Here is a 19,439-nt window from a genome sequence, read left to right as displayed (position 1 = left end):
ATTTGGGACTGAATTGGATTGCGTTCCTTGAACACTCATTAAAAAGAAAGGACTTTTAGTAAAGAGCCAGATACAATATTTATGTATCATTCACTGACACGTCCATCAGTAAAACCTCATGTGATTTTAACTGGGATGGTGCATTAATAATGTAAAACTGTTCTTTATATGGGATACCATTGTTATAAAGAGAATACAACGTAATAAAATCCCTTCAGTTTTCCTTATAAAAATATAGACAGCAGAAGGATCAGTACTGTATCGGTACCAAATTGAGTATACAACACTGCAGGACAGACACAATTGTGTTAAAAATGAGCAAGAATGGTCCAAAATGTGGCAGGCACCGACCAAAAATCTTTGCAATGGTCTGTTTTTCAGTTTTTTCTCAGTGTGTGGTGAGATGGAACTAGAAACAGTGTGGCATTCGGCAATGAATCTGTTTACATGCAAACACAAAATGCTCCAAACGTATTTGTCCTTATTCTGGAAAATAAATAAATAAATAAATAAATAAATAAATGAAATTGCTGATAAGTTATTCGTTTTTGTTAGTCATTTAAACATCCCTAATATACCTGTTTACCTGTAGTCATTCAAGGCCACAGTCAGAATATCCAAGCAAAATACACTGTTTACATGACACCTCAAAATCTGAATAATAGTGGAATATTAGTGTGCAGGTACATCCTCTGTGATGGCCGACTCATATAATGGCATTGCTTTGGATTTGAATGTCTGTGGTCCATTTAATTTGTCTTAATTTGTGTCATTTATTCAATTGCAAGACTGTAAAGACCTCGACTCTGAAATACATCAATACATCAACTTTATGCAACTGCAGCCTCATTTCAACTCTTTAAATGTTTTTAAAATAATTATTCACAGAAAGACCATGTGCAGTTCTCTTCCCCTATACCATAAAATTACAGTTCATTATTTCCTTAGTGCTAGTTTGGATAAAGGGATTGACGGTTCATTAAGAATTATTAAAATAGGTCTCCATCTCAACTGAAAAACTGTTGCATCATCAGTTAAAATTTCAAGCATTTTATTTAAAGCCACCAGAACCTTATTGTGCTTTTATGTAAATTTACTCTTTACAGTACAAATACTGTGGTATTTTACTTTTCAGAACCTTCAGAGTTGTCATTTCTACCACAGTCTAAAAGCCAGCAAAGCATCTGTGATGTGATGGAATGTTCTGAAGAAAGTATACAATCATAGCTGACCCTATGAATGTTAAATGTAAACACATCAATGGCTGACGGGGTTTGGACAGTTTGATTCCTTACACACTTCCAACACCTTTAATGCGGCCTTCACGTGCTATCAGGAAGATGATCTTTTTCACTAGTGAATTTGAAATTACAAGTGGGTTGTGTTCAATGTGTTTTTTTCGTAGCAAACAAAAAATGGCTGACATCCAATTTATCATAACCTGCTACTTTGGTAAAACAGTTTTGGACATGATAATTCATCTGCAACAGCATTTTTTGGGGTGGGGGGAATTTAATTTTTACCCTCAGCCCTCGCCGCAGGGTATTGTCATCAGTTCGTCGTCCGTCTGTCATCTGGATGTGCAAACACTTTGGCGTGCACCAGTTGTTCTCAACCGAGGGGGGGCGGCAGATAGTCAGCGATAAGGAAGCCCTGGCGTGGACTGAAGGCAGAGGGTTTTCAAGTGCGGGCATGTTAGAGGTTTTCTTTGTTTTGCAAGTTGTGTATGCTACAAATGTACAAAATCATCACCTAACATCAGCAGAATGTTAATGGAAGCATTGTTTATCATTTGCGATGAATCCTTCATTGCTCTCCCCAGTGTTGAAAGGTTCAAAGGTTATTTTCATTTGAGCTTTCACTTTGGCTTTCATTTGCTTTTTTCCCAGTTCTCCAGTGGAAAATATGACGAGAGGGAGCATTCATCCAATTTTTGAGATCGTAACTAGTATTTACCATAATGCCCATGGCACGTGAAGGCAGGATAAGACACAAACAATTAACATGTTTGGATGTAATATTTAAAGTGTCCTTATAGCCTCCATTCATGTTGGTGACTAACTTGACTAACTGTTTTCACAGAGTACAGACACGCAGCCAGTTTTCTTCTGGCACACACCATCCCATGGTCACATTTTATGAGCATTATCCTTTAAGCCACTGTTTTTCCATCGTGCTGTTTGACAACAAGTGCCCTGTATTGATCAGTCAGATGGAACATTAATACTCTATGTTTCTTCTCTGTCTCTGTTTGTCTCCCCATCCCCCCTCACCCTTGCAGGACATTGACTGGGTGCAGACAGAGAAACATGTGTTTGAACAGGCGTCCACCAACCCGTTTTAGTAGGCCTCCACTCGTGTTTCCAAACGAAAGCCGGTAAGACATGACAAGGGATAACACTGTCAGATCTAAGAATGTGCTCAAGTCAGTACTGTATATGAAACACCTGATCAAAATTTTAAGACCAGTTGTCAAAATTCTTGCATTTTTTCAACTGGTCTTAAAATTTGGATCAGGAATGTATTTAGTGACACTAAATGTGGAATTCGCTGTATGATGGGAATCAGTGTGTATCTTTTAGAATTAGATTACTGTGATAAGTGCAAATTCAATACCTCTGTTAATTGTAAATGAATAGTAAATTAGTAAAATACACTGCCAAAATAAAGTAACCATTTGGATTTAACTCAGCAACTAGTTCAGATCCTTCCATTGGATAATTACTGCAGTGATTAATATGTTTCAGCTGTAACAAGTTCTTTAACCTTTTAACGGTTGTACTAACTTCTCATTTTTTAAAACAACCTTGTTTGACAGAGAGCATAAAGATTGGACTGTGTTTCAATAGATAAAGGTCATGTGACCCGATGAGTCTAGGCCCTGTACCAGTGATGGATGCATCAGAGTGAAATAGAGGTGGATGAAGTGATTACCCATCATGCCTAGTGTCTATAGTGCAAGCCTACAGGGCAGTGTTATGATTTGGGGTTGCTTCAGTTGGTCAGGTCTAGGTTCAGCAGTGTTATTTGTCTAACAAGAAATAAATGATGCACAAAATTATTGAAACAACACTAAAGTAATGCATGGAATAATCAAAAATCAACATTTGTTTACGTTTGTATTTGGATTATTTGTGTCATGGATCTGTCGATCGTCAGTGTAAGTTAAGGTTACTTACAAACGGTTGACGTTCTAACATTACATTAATAAGTGAATTTACTGAGCATTATTTTGTGGAAGACTTGCTACTTTATCAGATTATCTTTTGGATCTTGAGTCAAAAAGTTTTAGGAACCACTGCTTTCTCTAAAATGACTAATTTATAAAGTAGCCTTTTCCTTTACCAAATGTTCAAAGTTATTAATGGTCCTCTCCATTACCTTTGATGGTCAACACCAACAGTAAAAACAGTTGGCAGCATAAAATACAGAATACATAACTATAATAACATATTATTGTTATGTGTAACTGTAAAATATGTAAGAATTAATGTATATAACAATAATAACAATAGCAATAATAATATGATATTATTAATATTACATATTTTACCCTGCAAAGCCCCTTGAAAGAACATTTGAAAGAGCGGGTGTGAGGGGAAAAATGAACGAATTACAGGGTCGAGACAAACACACTTAGTTACAATAACGAAAGGTCACCACTGAATGTAAATCATGGATATACTGTATATATATTTCTGAATAAAAGTATGCTTTTGTATTAGCATTCTTACAACCATTCAGGTTGCTTTGGTATTTCAGGGAATAGAATGAAGCCTTTATGATACATAGTCCTTATGTGGGTGTCACAATACATGTCAAATGCATTTTTATCCATTTCACATTACATAAATTTTTGCCAAGAGCTGATAATGGAGTGGACCACTGTGTAAAGTCTTCCTCCAGTAGAGTTCAGGTCGGAATTCCTTGTAAATGTTTCATGGTCCCTGAATCACTCTTTCACAGTTTGAGTCTGATGAATTTGATGATTCCATGCATTGTCCAATGTTTATACTTCTAGTAAATCAGTGGTTGTTTTTTGAGATGATTAATCACTGTACTAATTATCCAATGGAAGGATCTGAACTATTGGCTGAGTTAATCCAGGTGGGGGTGTTTTGGGGCGGGGCTCTGTATTGTGATAATAACTGTTTCCTCAGACAGTATTATTGAACTTTTTAATTATATTAAGTCTAGACCCTGGCAGCATTTAGCTAGGCTTGGATGAAGTGATTTAAGGGCTTTGTGATTCTTTATGGATTTAACTGAAATGTATTTTCTAACCTTTAACTGGGAGTCAGGATGAAAACTGTCAGGTGGCAGAGTCCTGTATTTTATCTGCCATCACCTCCCTTCCTCCTCACTTTACTAAACCCAGTGTGATCTATTAATTTATTTAACTTACTGTGTGACTTTTATGGTGACTTAATGTGTGGATCAGACTTTTAACACGGTATTTGTTGTTAATTTGGAATCTAAACAAACCAGAACCCTGGTGTTTCTGCAGTCACTAAAACTATTGGTGAATTTATTCAGCCCACATGTCCTATAGGTTAGATTGGAGGCAAACACCATAGCTGTTTTATTCAAATCACAGATATCTATGACCTGTTTCTGACTAAAAGTATGTTTCATGCTAGTATTCTTACAAACACACTTGGTGCCTTTGCTATTTTCAGGGAATAGAATGAAACTTCACTGCCCAGCCAAAAAAGTCCAACATACAATATTTCATTAGACCGCCTTTAGCTTTTATTACAGGACACATTTACCATGGGCTCCTTTATGACATACAATGCCTTATGCGATGTCACAATAAATGTCACATTTATTTCATAGTTATGTTAAATTTTGGCAAATATCTTGTATTGATTGCAGGAGAGTCAGTTTTAGTAATTCAAAATAGTTTGACACTATCTATAAATAAATTCACAAAAACATGCCATTGCAAAGAAATTTCACTAATACTGTAAGGGAATTTATTGCAACTCACATATCTACAGATTAAATGAGGTGGAACAACTGTTGCCAGAAAGGTAAAAATAAAAAGTGCTTTAAGAAGACATTTACATAAGAGACAAAATCAAAATGCAGTTCATTTCTCCTAGGAGTGTAAAACAAACTGGTGCAGCTCCAAGGCAGGCTTTTTAACTACCTCTGTAAAACTGTGCATTCCTGATATGTTTTTGAGTTCCTGTGTTGAACAGTTTGCTACTGTTCACTGACATCTGTTCCTTCGTGCTTTGGGTTGCAGGTTATTTCTGGTGATTGAATTGTGAACGGTGGGGACTTGATGTTTCATATGCAACGACAACGAAGCTCCCAGAAGAGCATGCGAGGTAAACGTACAGCTCTGCCACCAACATCTGTCTACATGCTTGCTGAGAAAAGTATGCGTCTCACCTCAGTATTGAAATCATGTTAAATGCAGTACAGTGTTTGACTCGTACATCAAAATGTGCTTCATATTGCCTGGCTTCTTTGGGTTTACTGGAAATTACTCTTGAATTCTTGTTTCTCCAACCATAATTTTCAAATGCATCTAAAACAAGGCTCACTCCTGTAGCCCGGCCACCAGGAATAGACTGCATGATGGGAGCATGACATACAAGTGGGTGAATTTGTGGTTAAGATGACATGGCATGGTCAGGCAGTTACACAAGCAACACACATGCAATTAACTGTTATTTCAGGGCAGACTGATTGAACATCTTCCAGAAGGGTCCCTTTTTATATTTATGTTATGTGGATCCTTTGTGCAGTAGTTAGGACAAAAAAAACCCTTTTTTGTAGAACGTATGCTTGGTTATATTCATACCCTGCTATATCAGCTCTTCATGCACATACGGTGCCAAAACCCAACTTAGCTCCTTTTTTTTAGCTCTGAAAATTATAATGAACTCATATAATTCTTTGTGCCTATGTATTTGTAAGGCACTCCAACTGCAGCACTGATAAATGCTGGATCAAAGGCCGGGTAATTTAGAGAGGCACCGTTGGGCCCCTATCGGTCCCTGCAATCTGTATTCTGGAGACGCTGGCTGTACATATGCAAAGCAGCATGTTAATCACTCATAATGATTGTACATATTCATGAGCAGCTCTCTTAGAAAGCCCTGCCACATTCCCCTGCGCCGTGGGGGAGGCATGCCGGTGGGCAATGGATGGTACTGCTGATAGAACGCAGATTCTATCAGTCTGCGTGCCAGCGAAGAAACATCAGCACAAAGCAAAGCCAGGCTGTCACAGGGAAAACGAAGGGAGAGGTGTGGGAAGCGACTGCACTGTCAAACATGTCTGCAGTGTTTCCCTCAGTCTCACAAAGCACAGAAGACGAAGGGGAACAGTCGCACCCGGGGCTAGCACTGGGTTTCATTGAGAATTCAATGTCAGTTCATGGACGGTACATTTTTTATAAATATATTTATTGTTGTTTTACATTGTTATGTAAAAACAGGTAACAACACTTATACATTAAAACAATCCCTATAACCCCCCCATCCACACAACAGCATCACACTCTCAGTGTTACAAAATATATTTGACAGTTACAATTTAACTGTTTATACAGACAAGTCCTTTATAAACTGTAGAAAAGGTGTCCAGATCTTCAATCAAGTCTTCAATCTTTCCTTACCCAGGTGCATCAGTTTTTCCAATGCAAGGTTACAAGACATTTCTTTAATCCATTGATCAGCTGTAGTCCTTGAACATCTTTCCATTTTAAATAAAACGTTTGGCTTGTAATAAGCAAAAAAGTAAGTTTTCTTTTTCTTCTGATTACTTGACACTGCTCAGGGAAGATGTGTAAAATACACAATTTTGCATCCACAGGGTTAACACATTCTATTAATCTCTTTCCAGAAGTTCTGAATTTCCTCACAGCCCACATGAAATTTGTGTAATTATGTAATTTCTTACTTGCAATATTTAAAAAAATGTTTCTAAGGTAAATTACATTATATATTACATTGTTTAATTGTTATGGAGGGTACTTTTTAAATACATTCCATTTTAATAAAAACGATATAACATGACAGATCATTGTAATGTGCAATTGCAGTTTCGATAAACACCAGGGGAGGCTGATGGTGAAGAAGACTTGAGGGGGGGACTAAAGAAGATATGAAGGCTATAGTTTTAAATTTGTGTGAAGTGTCAAACATGTAATTTGAGTCAGTTGATAATGCTTGCCATAAGACTGTTTGACTAAAGTCACCCTGCATTCTAAGGGTTCTTGGAGCAGATTAACCATGTGCTTTGGGAGTCCTAAAATTGTCTGTATCTCACTTGAAGCAACTTGGCAACTCAGTGAACGTCATCAAGTCACATTAATGCCAGAAATAAAACAATTCTATTGGCCACAAGCACCAAAATTTGCAACCAGGGTTGAGCCTTTAATCCTCCAATGAAACCACAACCTCATCTCATCTGTTCAGGAAAGTTTTAGAGTCCCCATGCAAATTTATTTGACCCACACCCCATGACCAGAAATTGGTTTAGTTGCTGTTTGGGCTCAAGCAACTTATGGAACTCTTAGAGGTATGGTTAAGGAGAAGGGAGCTTCTTCTGCATAGTGGAAATTCTGTCTTTATTTGCTATGTTTATTTTGGACCTTTTTTTTTTTTTCATTATTATATATGTGTAGAAAATTTGTTACAATATCTAAAATTTTCTGGTTTCCTCATCTTTCACTCAGGACCTTTAAACTTTAAAGCCACTGAAGAAAATAATGACTTTTCATTACATTTATTACAATAATAATCAATATGACTAATATGACCATTTTTACAGTGCCCTGTTCAGACTTTTCAGACATTTTTTTGTGGGTTTCTGCCTCTAGAAATATGAGTTTGAGCAGTGAAGTCTTTTGTTTCAACTGATGTTATAAATGATCGTATTCCAGCTCTCCTACAGCGGTGCACCCAAAAGGCTCTGATGACCTTTTATCTGCACATTTGGCTTCTAGTCATGCATCTCTGTGGTGTAATGTTAACTGTGTTTCACAAAGACAAAAATGTCATTTAGCTTACCAAAAGACATTTTAATCAAATGAAAGCTAACTCATTATCTACTATTTATCAGAGAAATGACAGTGACGGTACTCACCTCTTCTGGATTGATTGATTTGCGATGATGATGATATTTGATGTGTTTTCACTATAAATCTGGAACCTCAACCGATTTCACAGTAATTTGAAAATATTGCCTGAAGCGACTTATTGGTAAAATGGAAAGCGGAAAGTAATAATACAAACATAGTAGCTCAGAGGATTTACTGCTTGGTTTGGAGTAGGAATGAAACACACTCTGCTTGTTTCAGGTAAAAAGTGGAGTTGAAAATACTTTGGCAGGTCAGACACATCATTCTTTGAATTTTTTTTCCCTTCTCTGCAGATTTTATGCTGCTGAAATTTGTATCGCTCTGAATTTCCTGCATGAAAAGGGCATCATCTACCGTGATCTAAAGCTGGACAACGTTCTACTTGACCACGAGGGACACATCAAGCTCACGGACTATGGCATGTGCAAGGTAAGAGATGTATTGATCTTTTGCTGCGAGGACAGCTGGTGTGGGGTTATCAATAATGCAGCAGATCAGTATCAGCTCAAAGTACAAACGGGGCCTCTATCTGTTTTTTTTTTTTAACTCCCCCCTTCATGTTTTTACTGTTAATGTTCTTTCAAACAACTCTTCTTTCACCCCTGCAAACATTTTTCTCTGGTTTGTACATCCTTCTCTTGTCCCACTCAGGAAGGGATCAGGCCTGGTGACACCACTAGTACTTTCTGTGGAACACCCAACTACATTGCACCTGAGATCCTCCGAGGGGAGGACTACGGTGAGTAGAGCCTTGGGGACAATATTTCTATAATAAAGACAGAAACACATTTTTGGTATGAAATTCCCTAGTCAATAAGCCAGTTTACATCCACATTAATACTCCAATCATTATCAGATTTCTGGAGATATCAGATTCTTCAAGTGATTATTTAAACAGCATTATCTATGTTTTATCACATAACAGCAGTTATCTGATTATGAGAAATCCGATTAACACACCTGGACTTCTCCCCAGTACCCCGATGTCTTCCTGCATGTATATATCAGGGTAGAGAGAGCGATCTGGTAGGATCGGCGATTCTACCAGTAGAGACTCCGATCGTAGTCTCTACCAGTAGAAACTCCGATCAGAGTCTCTACTGGTAGAAACTCCGATCCTGCCAGTAGAAACTCCGATCGGGTTAGGGTTAGGGTTACGGTTAGGATTAGGGTTAGGGTTAGGGTCAGAGACTCTGATCGGAGTTTCTAATGGTAGAGACTTCGATCGGAGTCTCTACTGGTAGAATCGCCGATCCTACCAGATCGCAGTCTCTACCCTGACATATACAGGTTAATCTGATGTATTTCGTTCTTTTATGTCTACATGTGTAAAAACAATTAAAATTGTAGAAAATGGAGGTTACGCAGTCAAAGCAGACGACAATAACAGATAGTTTGAGTCTACCATCACTATGTATGTATGTAATGTACTCCCGAAAGAAATCTGATATGGACTGGAGTGTCTAAACCAGAGGTTTTTGATTATTGCATTTCTTGAGTGCATGTAAACACATCAGATCTGATTATTAACATTATCTGATTACTCTGTTATCGGATTTTTATGGTCATGGAAACAGGCTCAATGTTGTACTTCTATTATTTCAGAAAAACTTGCAGCCTCAGTATATAGTTTTGGCTAATAAGACAGGAGATATTTGGAGGACAGTCTTCATGCCACACTTACCAATGTTCTAACAATGAAACTTTGTGTCATTGCTGTGTGTCCACCCAGGTTTCAGTGTGGACTGGTGGGCTCTGGGTGTCCTGATGTTTGAGATGATGGCTGGAAGGTCCCCGTTTGACATTATCACCGACAATCCTGACATGAACACTGAGGAGTACCTCTTTCAAGGTGAGATAAAGGAAAGGAACAATATGCCACTTCTGCCCACGGAGAAGTTGGCTGATGTGGCACAAGTCCTGGTAACGACTGTAGCCCAAAGAAATGGGCTCATCAGGTAGACTGAATACAACTGTATTTAAGTAAAGGACAATAAGGGGAAAAACATGAACTTTTCTATATTAAAGATCTTGGTGGCTGTTTGAGTGTAGATTTCCAACCTTAGACCAGCACACTGAATGTATTACGAAGTCATCATTCCTTAGTGTCAAAGACCGACACAACACCAAAGTGATGCGCTGGAAAATAAAGTCTGAGAATGTCACCAGCATATTTATCTCACTGGCCAATAGCCATGGCTATTGTGAGGCCGCTGCGTCCGGCGTCATCTTCACAGATGAAACTACTGGGTCAGATTTGTCAAATTTTATATGTATTTTCCTTGGGACAATGTCTACAAACTTTGTTCACACTTTTCAGAAATTTGAATGTTTTGAACGTTTGATGAATATTTTGAATTATTTTAAGTAATGGTCCATATTCAGTGGCTTATACCATGGAAACTGTTAGAAATATCAATATTAGTTTACTAATAAGCACTGATAGAAGTCACATATGGACTTTTATTTAATTAGTTGAGTTCTCCTCCAGTGAAAGTACACCCAACTTCTATTAAGGGAAGGATCTCCCTTATGAAGACCACAGGACTCTAACATAGCAGGCAGAACCTCACACATTCAACTTGGGTATTAAGTCTTGATAGAACATGACATGAAGATACAGGGACATTAGTCCTTTTTTTTTGTTTTTTGCACAACTACATTGATATGAACGTCTTGATATGAACCCCAATCTCTGGTGCACTGATAGACAATGCAGTCTAATGCCAATGGGGCCTCTTTGCTAGTGTTGGATTTTTTAAACCGGGGATGTCAAACTTACAGGTCAAAAACAGCCCGCCAAAGGGTCCAGTCCGGCCCGAGGGATGAATTTGTGAAATGCAAAATGACACTGACAGCACTGACAATCACTCATTCATTCATCTTCTGAACCCGCTTTTAGCCTCATTAGGGACGTGGGGGGTGCTGGAGCCTATCCCAGCTACCTGTGGGTGACGGCGGGGTACACCCTGGACGAGTCACGTTAACAATCATGGATGTCAAAATCATTTTAATTCAAGGTCACATACAGCCTAATAATAACACTCCAGTAATGATAACTCCACATTGTTTCCTTTTGTTTTAGTGTCAAATAAAAATGTACATGAACATGAATAACCATGTAAAACCTGACATGTCTGAAGTGTAATCATCACAATATTCTGCCTGTACTAAATGCTGTGTGTCTTTGTAGATCCTATGTCATCTGTAAATTGTAATGCACATGTGTAAATGATGAACTGAAATACAATATTGTTAAAATTGCACTAATTTTTCTTAAGAAATTTCAGGTTGTTTGTGTTATTCACTTTTTTAAAGGATAGTTGTAGATGTAAATATTTTCATAGTGTAGTTTTACTTATTTCAACATAAACCTCTCTAAAAGGTAGAGAAAAGTTTGGAGTTGACATTATTTATAGGTTATTATGTTCTTATTTTACAGATCTGGTCCCTTTTGAGATCATATTGGGCTGAATATGGCCCCTGACCTAAACAGTTTGACACCCTGGTCCTAAAATAGAGACACCTCTACAGCACACTGATTAATACAATGAATCTGCTGCATTGAATGTGAAAGAAAAATGTGTTAGATTTATTTAAATAACCTTCCAAAACCCTCTATATTGGTGTTACTATCTGAGCAAGAAACTGGTTAATATTTGATAAGTGATGTATGCTGCATGCATGTGCTGTACTACATGCTCCTCTGCCGAGGGATGGAAATTTAAAATTTAGCGATTCCAGTTCCGTCATCAATATCACCATCCATTTGATTCCCTATCTATTCGCTTATTGATTTGCACTGGATTAGGAAATAAACTATGGTGCAAATGGCTTTGTTTGCATTAACCCTTTAATGTCAAATATGCACTACATAACATTTTGCATTTGATTTGAACAAGCTCATAAAGGGTAGTAAAAAAAGGTGTTAGATGTACTTACTGCAGCCTCTGAGCCTCATCATCATCGAAATGTAATTAAAGGAGATTATTCATAAACAATAATGAATGCAGGTTGATAGTGAAACAGGGCTGACATTAACAGTATCAATAGAATTCAGAGGAGTTTAATGTTAGCGGCTGTGACAGACAAATGCCTTGCTCTACGTGCTGCTTCCAGAGTTGCCACCACCTTCACTATGCAGTGCATTAAAGATGCAACAGTCATATAATTTAATTGGATGCTGTGTGGCTAAATATTTCTGGATGTTGGAGGTATTTGCCCCCTTTGTTGTAATGGAAGCTCTGCAACTGTTGCAAATGGCCCTAGTGTTGTCACCACTGGTGAAATACAACCTTACTTTAGAATTCTTCTAAACCAAAATATGGAAATGACATGTGACACGTTTGACATGATGATGTCGCGGAACCAATAAGTGAATTGTTGAGCAAGCAGCCTAATGATTCCAAGGAACTGAGCTACTGGGAACTGGTTCTCTACAATAAGCGGTTCTTGATTCCCATTTCTACCTCCGCCTCTAATGAACTGTGGAAAAACTGGCAGTACATCACGGCCTCTGTTACAGCCTGATATTTAGGGTGCATGTGTGGAACAGTTCAGCGTGTTTTCCGCATTAGTTTGCTTCATTTGGCAGGTAATGGCATTTTCATTTAATGTGAGATTGGGCCAAGTAACCAGGCGAAGACACCTGAAAACAGAGGGCCACGTCTCCTTCCAAGGAAAACACTCAATGCTTTTAACCAGGAGAGAGAATGTTATCGTAGCAGCCATAAAAGTATGTTTTTGGGGAGACATACTTTTATGGGCATACTCACTGTTGTTGATCATTGTTCTATAATTACGCTTATGGTAGAAGGAGACAGATGTAAAAATTCGATTGCCTGTACTCACTTGCAACTTGGAAACCCTCAAACAACAAAATGAGCTGGAAGCCTTTTACACTAGTGTTAAATGTACATTTGTTTGTGTTTTCTATGTACAATCCTAATTTAAAGACTGTGAATAAAACTGGTAGACTAAATAAAAGAAGAAAAAAAAACCATAAAAAGTGATTTTTGCAAATACAGATACTTTTTGATCAGCTGAATAAAATCAAAAGAATAAATGTATCATTAGTCAGGTGCTGTAGACTCTGACACTGTATGCATGAAGGAGCTTCTATATCTCACAGTCCTGCATCTTAATGAGGTTAGATGCCTGCTGCAGCTGCTTCTGTGGTTTGTCAGAACGGGATGAAGAGGATGATCTGGATTTTCCAAGATGCCCTCCACTTTACAGTGTGTATCTCTCCAACAGAGTCCCCACTGAGTCCAGTGTCTGTACAAAAACAGAACCTGCCTTTTTCACCAGTTTGTCCAGCTGTTGTGTGTCCTATTGTCTGATGCTGCCTCCCTCAGCAGACAGCAGCATGGAAGTGTACACTGGATGAAACCGACTGGTAGAACATGTGCAACATCTTAGAGCAGACATCAAAGGACCTGATCTTCTTAACCGACTGCCCCTTTGATAGACTGCATCTGTGCTCAGGGTCCAGTCCATCTTGTTGTCAAGATGCACACCTAGATATTTGAATGTTGGGACCACCTCAGAGTCTACCCCACATAGGTTGACTGGCTGAAGAGTGGGGTTAGACTTTCTGAAATCCACCACTATTTCTTTGGTCTTGGGACGTCAAATTAATTTGAGTTCAGGGGCCACATACAGTCCAATTTGATCTCAGACGGGTCAGACCAGTGTAATTATAACATTACAACCTATAAATAATGAGATCTCCGAATTTTCCTCTCTGTTCTCGTGCAAATTTTTTTTTTTATCAAACTATGAAAATGTTTACATTTACAAACTGTCCTTTCACAAAAAAAACTGAATAACCTGAAAAACCTGAAATTTTTAAAGAAAAACAAGTGAAATTTAAAAAAGATATTGTGCCACAACTTATCAGTTATACATGAGCATTACAACTTACGGATCACAGTGAATGTACAAATACAAAAACTTTTAGTAACAGGTAGAATATTGTTAAAATTTCACTTTTCAACAAATATGAACAAAAGTACAAAAATCAACAAATATGAACACATTAAAAAGTAACAAGAACAAAACCTGAACAAAAATAACAAAAATTTGAGAACCATAAACAAAATGTTAAAGTTGTGAAAGGATGGTTTGTAAATATAAACATTTTAATGTTGTTTTACTTTTTTTACACTAAAAGAAGAGAAAAATTTGTAGTTGTCATTATTTATATTATGACACTAAAGATCATATTGGTCTGTATGTGGAACCTTAACTAAAATGATTGTTACATCCTTGTTGGCTAATAGCTTCAGCCATAATTTTTGCATTTCACAAATGCAGAAATTACGGTCTTGGCCCATGGGCCAGATGCTTGATACCCCTGGCCTTGGTAGTGTTCAGTAAGAGGCAGGTTTGTAACTCCACTCACAGAAGGCTTTTGTCAGGTTGCATCGGAACCATATTTTGAGGTGGTTTGAAAAGCTCTTTGAGTCTGACTTTTACTGTATTTATGTATTTTTTTATGTCACTCAGTGGTGCAACACACAAAAACAACTACAACCACAATCACAACAGTCTGTGGACAGATTCTGTAGTAAAATGTCTGCTGCGGTCATAATACCAAGCCATCTTATCCAAGTCTTTTTCCTGTCTGGATGTTTCAGCAAAATCCATCCTATTTAGTATTTGCTCATGTTTTTAATCTGGGCTCACACAGACAGTCATGTGAGGTAGAGGCTGGGCAATATAGTCAGAAATGCAATCATGATCTAAGTGAGAGTTGAAGAAGCCAGGGGGTTATTTGTGGTTTTAAAGTATTTGTAAAAGATATAAGGAAAAAAAAACAAAAATCCTGTAAAATATGAGAAACATAATGTACGCACACTTGAAAACCTCGGCCTTCAGTCCAGACTAAAGTTTTTCATATACAGACAGACAGACAGACGGACTGACGATGTGCTGGACGCCCACCCCACATGGACAGACAGATAGACGGACGGATGGACAGCTAACTGATGACAATACCCTGTTTCCAGTGTGGCTGAGGGTAACAATGGAAAAGATGAAAACAATCCAACAGATGCAAAAATGATGAAAAAGATGTAACAACATGGAACCATTGTAAGAGTCATAGAAGAATACAAGACCAAAATCCCACAACAGTTATGAATTGGATGTTGTTGTGTTCACTATCACTCTTTAACTTATTGTTGCAAAACCCTCATGCAAAAAATATTTATTGCGATACTCATATTCACTGATCTCTAAAGTAAATTGTTATGATAATCCGAAAATAATATCATGTTGTTATCTAAAACAATTGATATGATGACTGTCATTGTTGGTTTTTACCCTCAGACCTTGCTGCAGGGTATTGTCATCTGTTTGTCGTCCATCCGTATGTGCAAAAACTTTGGGGTGGACTGAAGGCTGAGGGTTTAGTGTGGGCATGTTATGTTTCACCCTGCCGTGATGTGTGCATTACCAACAACTAATAGATTAGAATCCATCTTATCCCAAGCAACAATAAGGAAATAACTGCTTATAGATTAAATCCCTGACAGGAGTTAAATACATTTTAACATAAATATAATGACAAAATCCAGTTTGTTGCGTCATCAGCAGAGCAGTGGTGGCAGTGCTGCAGACAGGTGATGGTGATGAACAGATGTACTGTATTTAATCTAGTTATAGTCAAAACATTATTCTCAAAGCAAAAAAGTGTGATCCTCTTTGATTTTCATCCTTTCAAGAGTTGTGTGTTCTACAGTAGGCACTAATAAACTCACAGTTTTGTGGGTGTGATTGTAACCTCTTTTGTGCGTGTTCTTTGTGTAATATGTCCCTGTATTTGTAATTGTGTGTCTTCAAACCATATGGTACCTTAACATAGCCGACCTGCACCCCTACCCCTCCACCTCTATCACACCCACTCACACAGCCCTCTAGAACAGAAATTCCTCCATACTACTACGATAGCTTCATATGACGCTTTATGTGTCTGTTGTGACTGTCAGGAGCATAGCATGGCACCATGACTAGCATCTGCCACCAGCGCCATCCTCCTGGGGGCTTTACCAGGAGAGCAGCAGGTTCCTGGATGAACACCTGCCAACGGAAACCAACCCTTCCACTATAGGAGCCACCCAGCCATATGCCATCTAGCTATAGACCCTCTGTCTTTGAGTGCCATTGGTCCACATCCCAACCTAACGGCTTTAAAGGGACTTGGAGACTGCTGTGTCTTTGGACAGTATTATTCCTCCGTGGATCCCCAGAACATTCTTCAAATTCTCTGAAGTCTTCTGGAGGAATCAAATGTATTTTTCTGAATGTCCCCCCCTCTTGGTATGGATTCATTGATTGTGGTGGACAGTGCTGTATATGGCTTCCTTCACACAATTAATGGATTACTTAAATGCAGGAAGGACAGTTTGAAAATCAGCTTTCTGACAAAACATGGTAGAGAAAAAAATATTTTCCTGCACGTGTTCAATTAAGCTCTACACAGTCTCACCAGAACACTGGGTTTAATGCAGCATGTAGATATTGTCAGGCCTGGCCTCCTTTTAGTTGTTAACAAATGTTACTTTCCCTGCTGAAAATAGCAAAATCTGTTGTGGTGGGGCTGTTGAGTGTAGGGTATGACTCCAACAGCCTTTTTCATTAACTCTGGACCCAATGTACAGTGTGGGCCGGATCTATCAAAGGTTTGCGTGTATTAAAACGTGTGCAAACTCATTGCACACGCAAAAAAATGGACAAACTGATTCACTGACGGTGCGCAATAAGGGTTACGTCTTTCAAAGGTGCAAAATAGCACATCTGCATCCAGTTAGTACATTTGCCACAATGAATATGCAATTTGGGGCGTTTATACGCAGTTCTGCATGTGCTGGGAGGAGAAAATGTAAATACATTAATTTAGCACACGCAGTGATTTATAAAAAATAGAAACTGCGTCTATATTTTTGCATGTGTGCATAATTGCACACACACGGAAGTGATTAGGAGACATCGAAAAGATGAAACGAGATGCAGAGAATGCATTTTTCACCCTCGTGAACATTTTTGGAGTGACGGAAGAAAAAGTAATTGTGACATATGCCCCCCCCAAACACACACACACACACACTTTATGGGACTCTTTTCCACTCCTGATGATTGTGATTAAAAATATGCACCGATATTTGGCTACAGTGTGACAGCATGATGTGCGCCTGACAGTCATTAAATCCAAACCCCCCCCCCCACACACACACACACACACACACACACCTTTAAAATGAAAAATAAATAAATGGATGAGTCATGCCATGCCTTCTATGACTAAACTCCTCCAACGATACATTTCCATGCGTCTGGATCATTCAATCACTGTTCCCATTAATGCTGGTTTATCCCAGAGCAGTTTTTACAGTGTATTGCCTCCAGTAGCACGCGCTAAACCCTAATTTAAATAGGGCGGTCTCCAAGACTTTGCACATGTTGTAATTTGTGCAAGCAATCTTTGTAAATCACCCGCAAACCACGGTCACACCCCACACGCAAAATTCTAGACTGCGCAAGCAAATGACTACATGCAAATTGGGATCTTAGTAGATCTGGCCCTGTGTGCCTACCAGATTTTGTATGTCGACGTGAAAGTTCACAGTTTGTTTGTTTTTTCTCATTTTCTAAGACCCATTTTTCCTTACTTGTCCCCCTCAAATATAATGTTTTTTTGTTTTGTTTTTTACCACATTCTTCCAGCAAATCCATATGGGATATTATTAATAATTACACATATTTAGTTTGACTACTTGTTAACCAAGATGTATTCAAAGACATCACTAATGTTTCGCTTCCTCCTTCTGTCCCTCCTCTAGTCTGACTGCCTTTTGTTTTTGTGTAAGTTCCTTCTTAACCAGCCTAAACTGGCAACACCTTCTGCAGTTGAACTCCTGTGAACGCAGCCATCTACCATTAGGTCTGGCATATACATTAGAGGGCAGAATCATGACCCCACTCTTTGAAATTTAAAAAAATGACTGCAATTGTGTTTTCAAGTTCAAACATCCCAGTTTCTTTTCTTTGTTCTGGTTGTTTTTGAACTTCACTGTACTCCTGGAGTATCATCTCTTGCTGTGTTTGCTTGCACTCAGATGTTGAAGTATCACTTTTGTCAATCTCCAGCCCAAATGGCTTAATGTATATTTAAATTTGCATAAATATTTCAATGTACTGTATATCCTACTATTATGCACATTCTGTAGCCAATCGATGTGTGATTGATGTTGCAGCACAGGAGGGTGTTTGTACGGGTCTTCCTCAGCCTTCACAGGCCCGATTGCTGCCAAACTCGCTAAATGAATAGAAACATTACCTGACTATCTACTAGGCACAATTTTATGTCCATATTCAAATGTTGTGAGGTATGCTGGACGATTTTAGCCTCTCATGCTATCGTACAATGACACCACGGGTACAATGCTGCTAGTTTATGCAATTTAGAAGGAATATGACAAGTGTTGACAGGTGGTGGGTGAACAGGCCTTTGGTCTGCCTGTTACCAGGGCTGTTGTAACGCAGGTCTCTTGTCAGTCAAAGGAACCAGTCGACTTAAGTCAAATGACGTGCATCTAACAGTGAGGATGTGGCTTTCCTGGCAACAACTGAGAAACTTGTGATATGCTTCATGTACAAATGCAGCATGGAATTGCCAAAGCACTTCCTGTATAAGAATTAATCTGGAACCTCTTGTTTCGTTCATAGGCACAGAACAAATAGCATCTGGACACAACTGGTTAGATTTGTATGTGAACTGCTCTCCAGTTTGTTTCATGCTGATGTGCTGACAAATTCAAGAATGTTCCATGTCAGTGGCAGACATCATGGTTGTTTTTTTAAAGTCCCTTAATGGAATACTCTGTCAGTCTTGGTTTCAAACCCACCCCTTATCTGATAAACAGCTGCACTTGGCCTTCCACAGATATGGCCAGGGGGATATCTGTTTGTTGGAGCCAGATTTTTCTTGTATTTGAGGTGTAAGGTCTTAACACTGGAAATCCCAGTCTGCCATCCTATGTGGCTTAACCTCTGCTATGTGCAGATGCAATAAGTAAACAGATAAAGGAGCAGTGTTTATACAGAGCAAACCTCAGCTCATCAAGGTTTTTTTTTTTCCAAAAACCCCTGGCAACATCAGTGTGAACAAATTTGTGAAGTAGCGCAGCATCCTTGAATATCAGTTTTGAGGGAGAATCTATTTTTCAGTGTACTTATCTTTTGGTTACTATGACATTGTTGATCCGTGGGAGTCTCAAGGCTGTGAGTAGACCATTAAAAGTGCGAGGAAAGAATACAATATCGCCCTCCG

The 19,439-nt window shown here is 38.5% G+C and overlaps 1 pseudogene; it reads left to right on the top strand.

Moving 5' to 3' along the window:
- LOC115422490 (protein kinase C zeta type-like) overlaps window positions 1–19,439 on the top strand; it is a 61,477-nt pseudogene that overhangs the window by 9,831 nt on the left and 32,207 nt on the right.

The sequence above is a fragment of the Sphaeramia orbicularis genome, chromosome 7 (assembly GCF_902148855.1).
Source record: "Sphaeramia orbicularis chromosome 7, fSphaOr1.1, whole genome shotgun sequence".
NCBI lineage: Eukaryota > Metazoa > Chordata > Actinopteri > Kurtiformes > Apogonidae > Sphaeramia > Sphaeramia orbicularis.
This window is presented reverse-complemented; position numbering and strand designations above follow the sequence as displayed.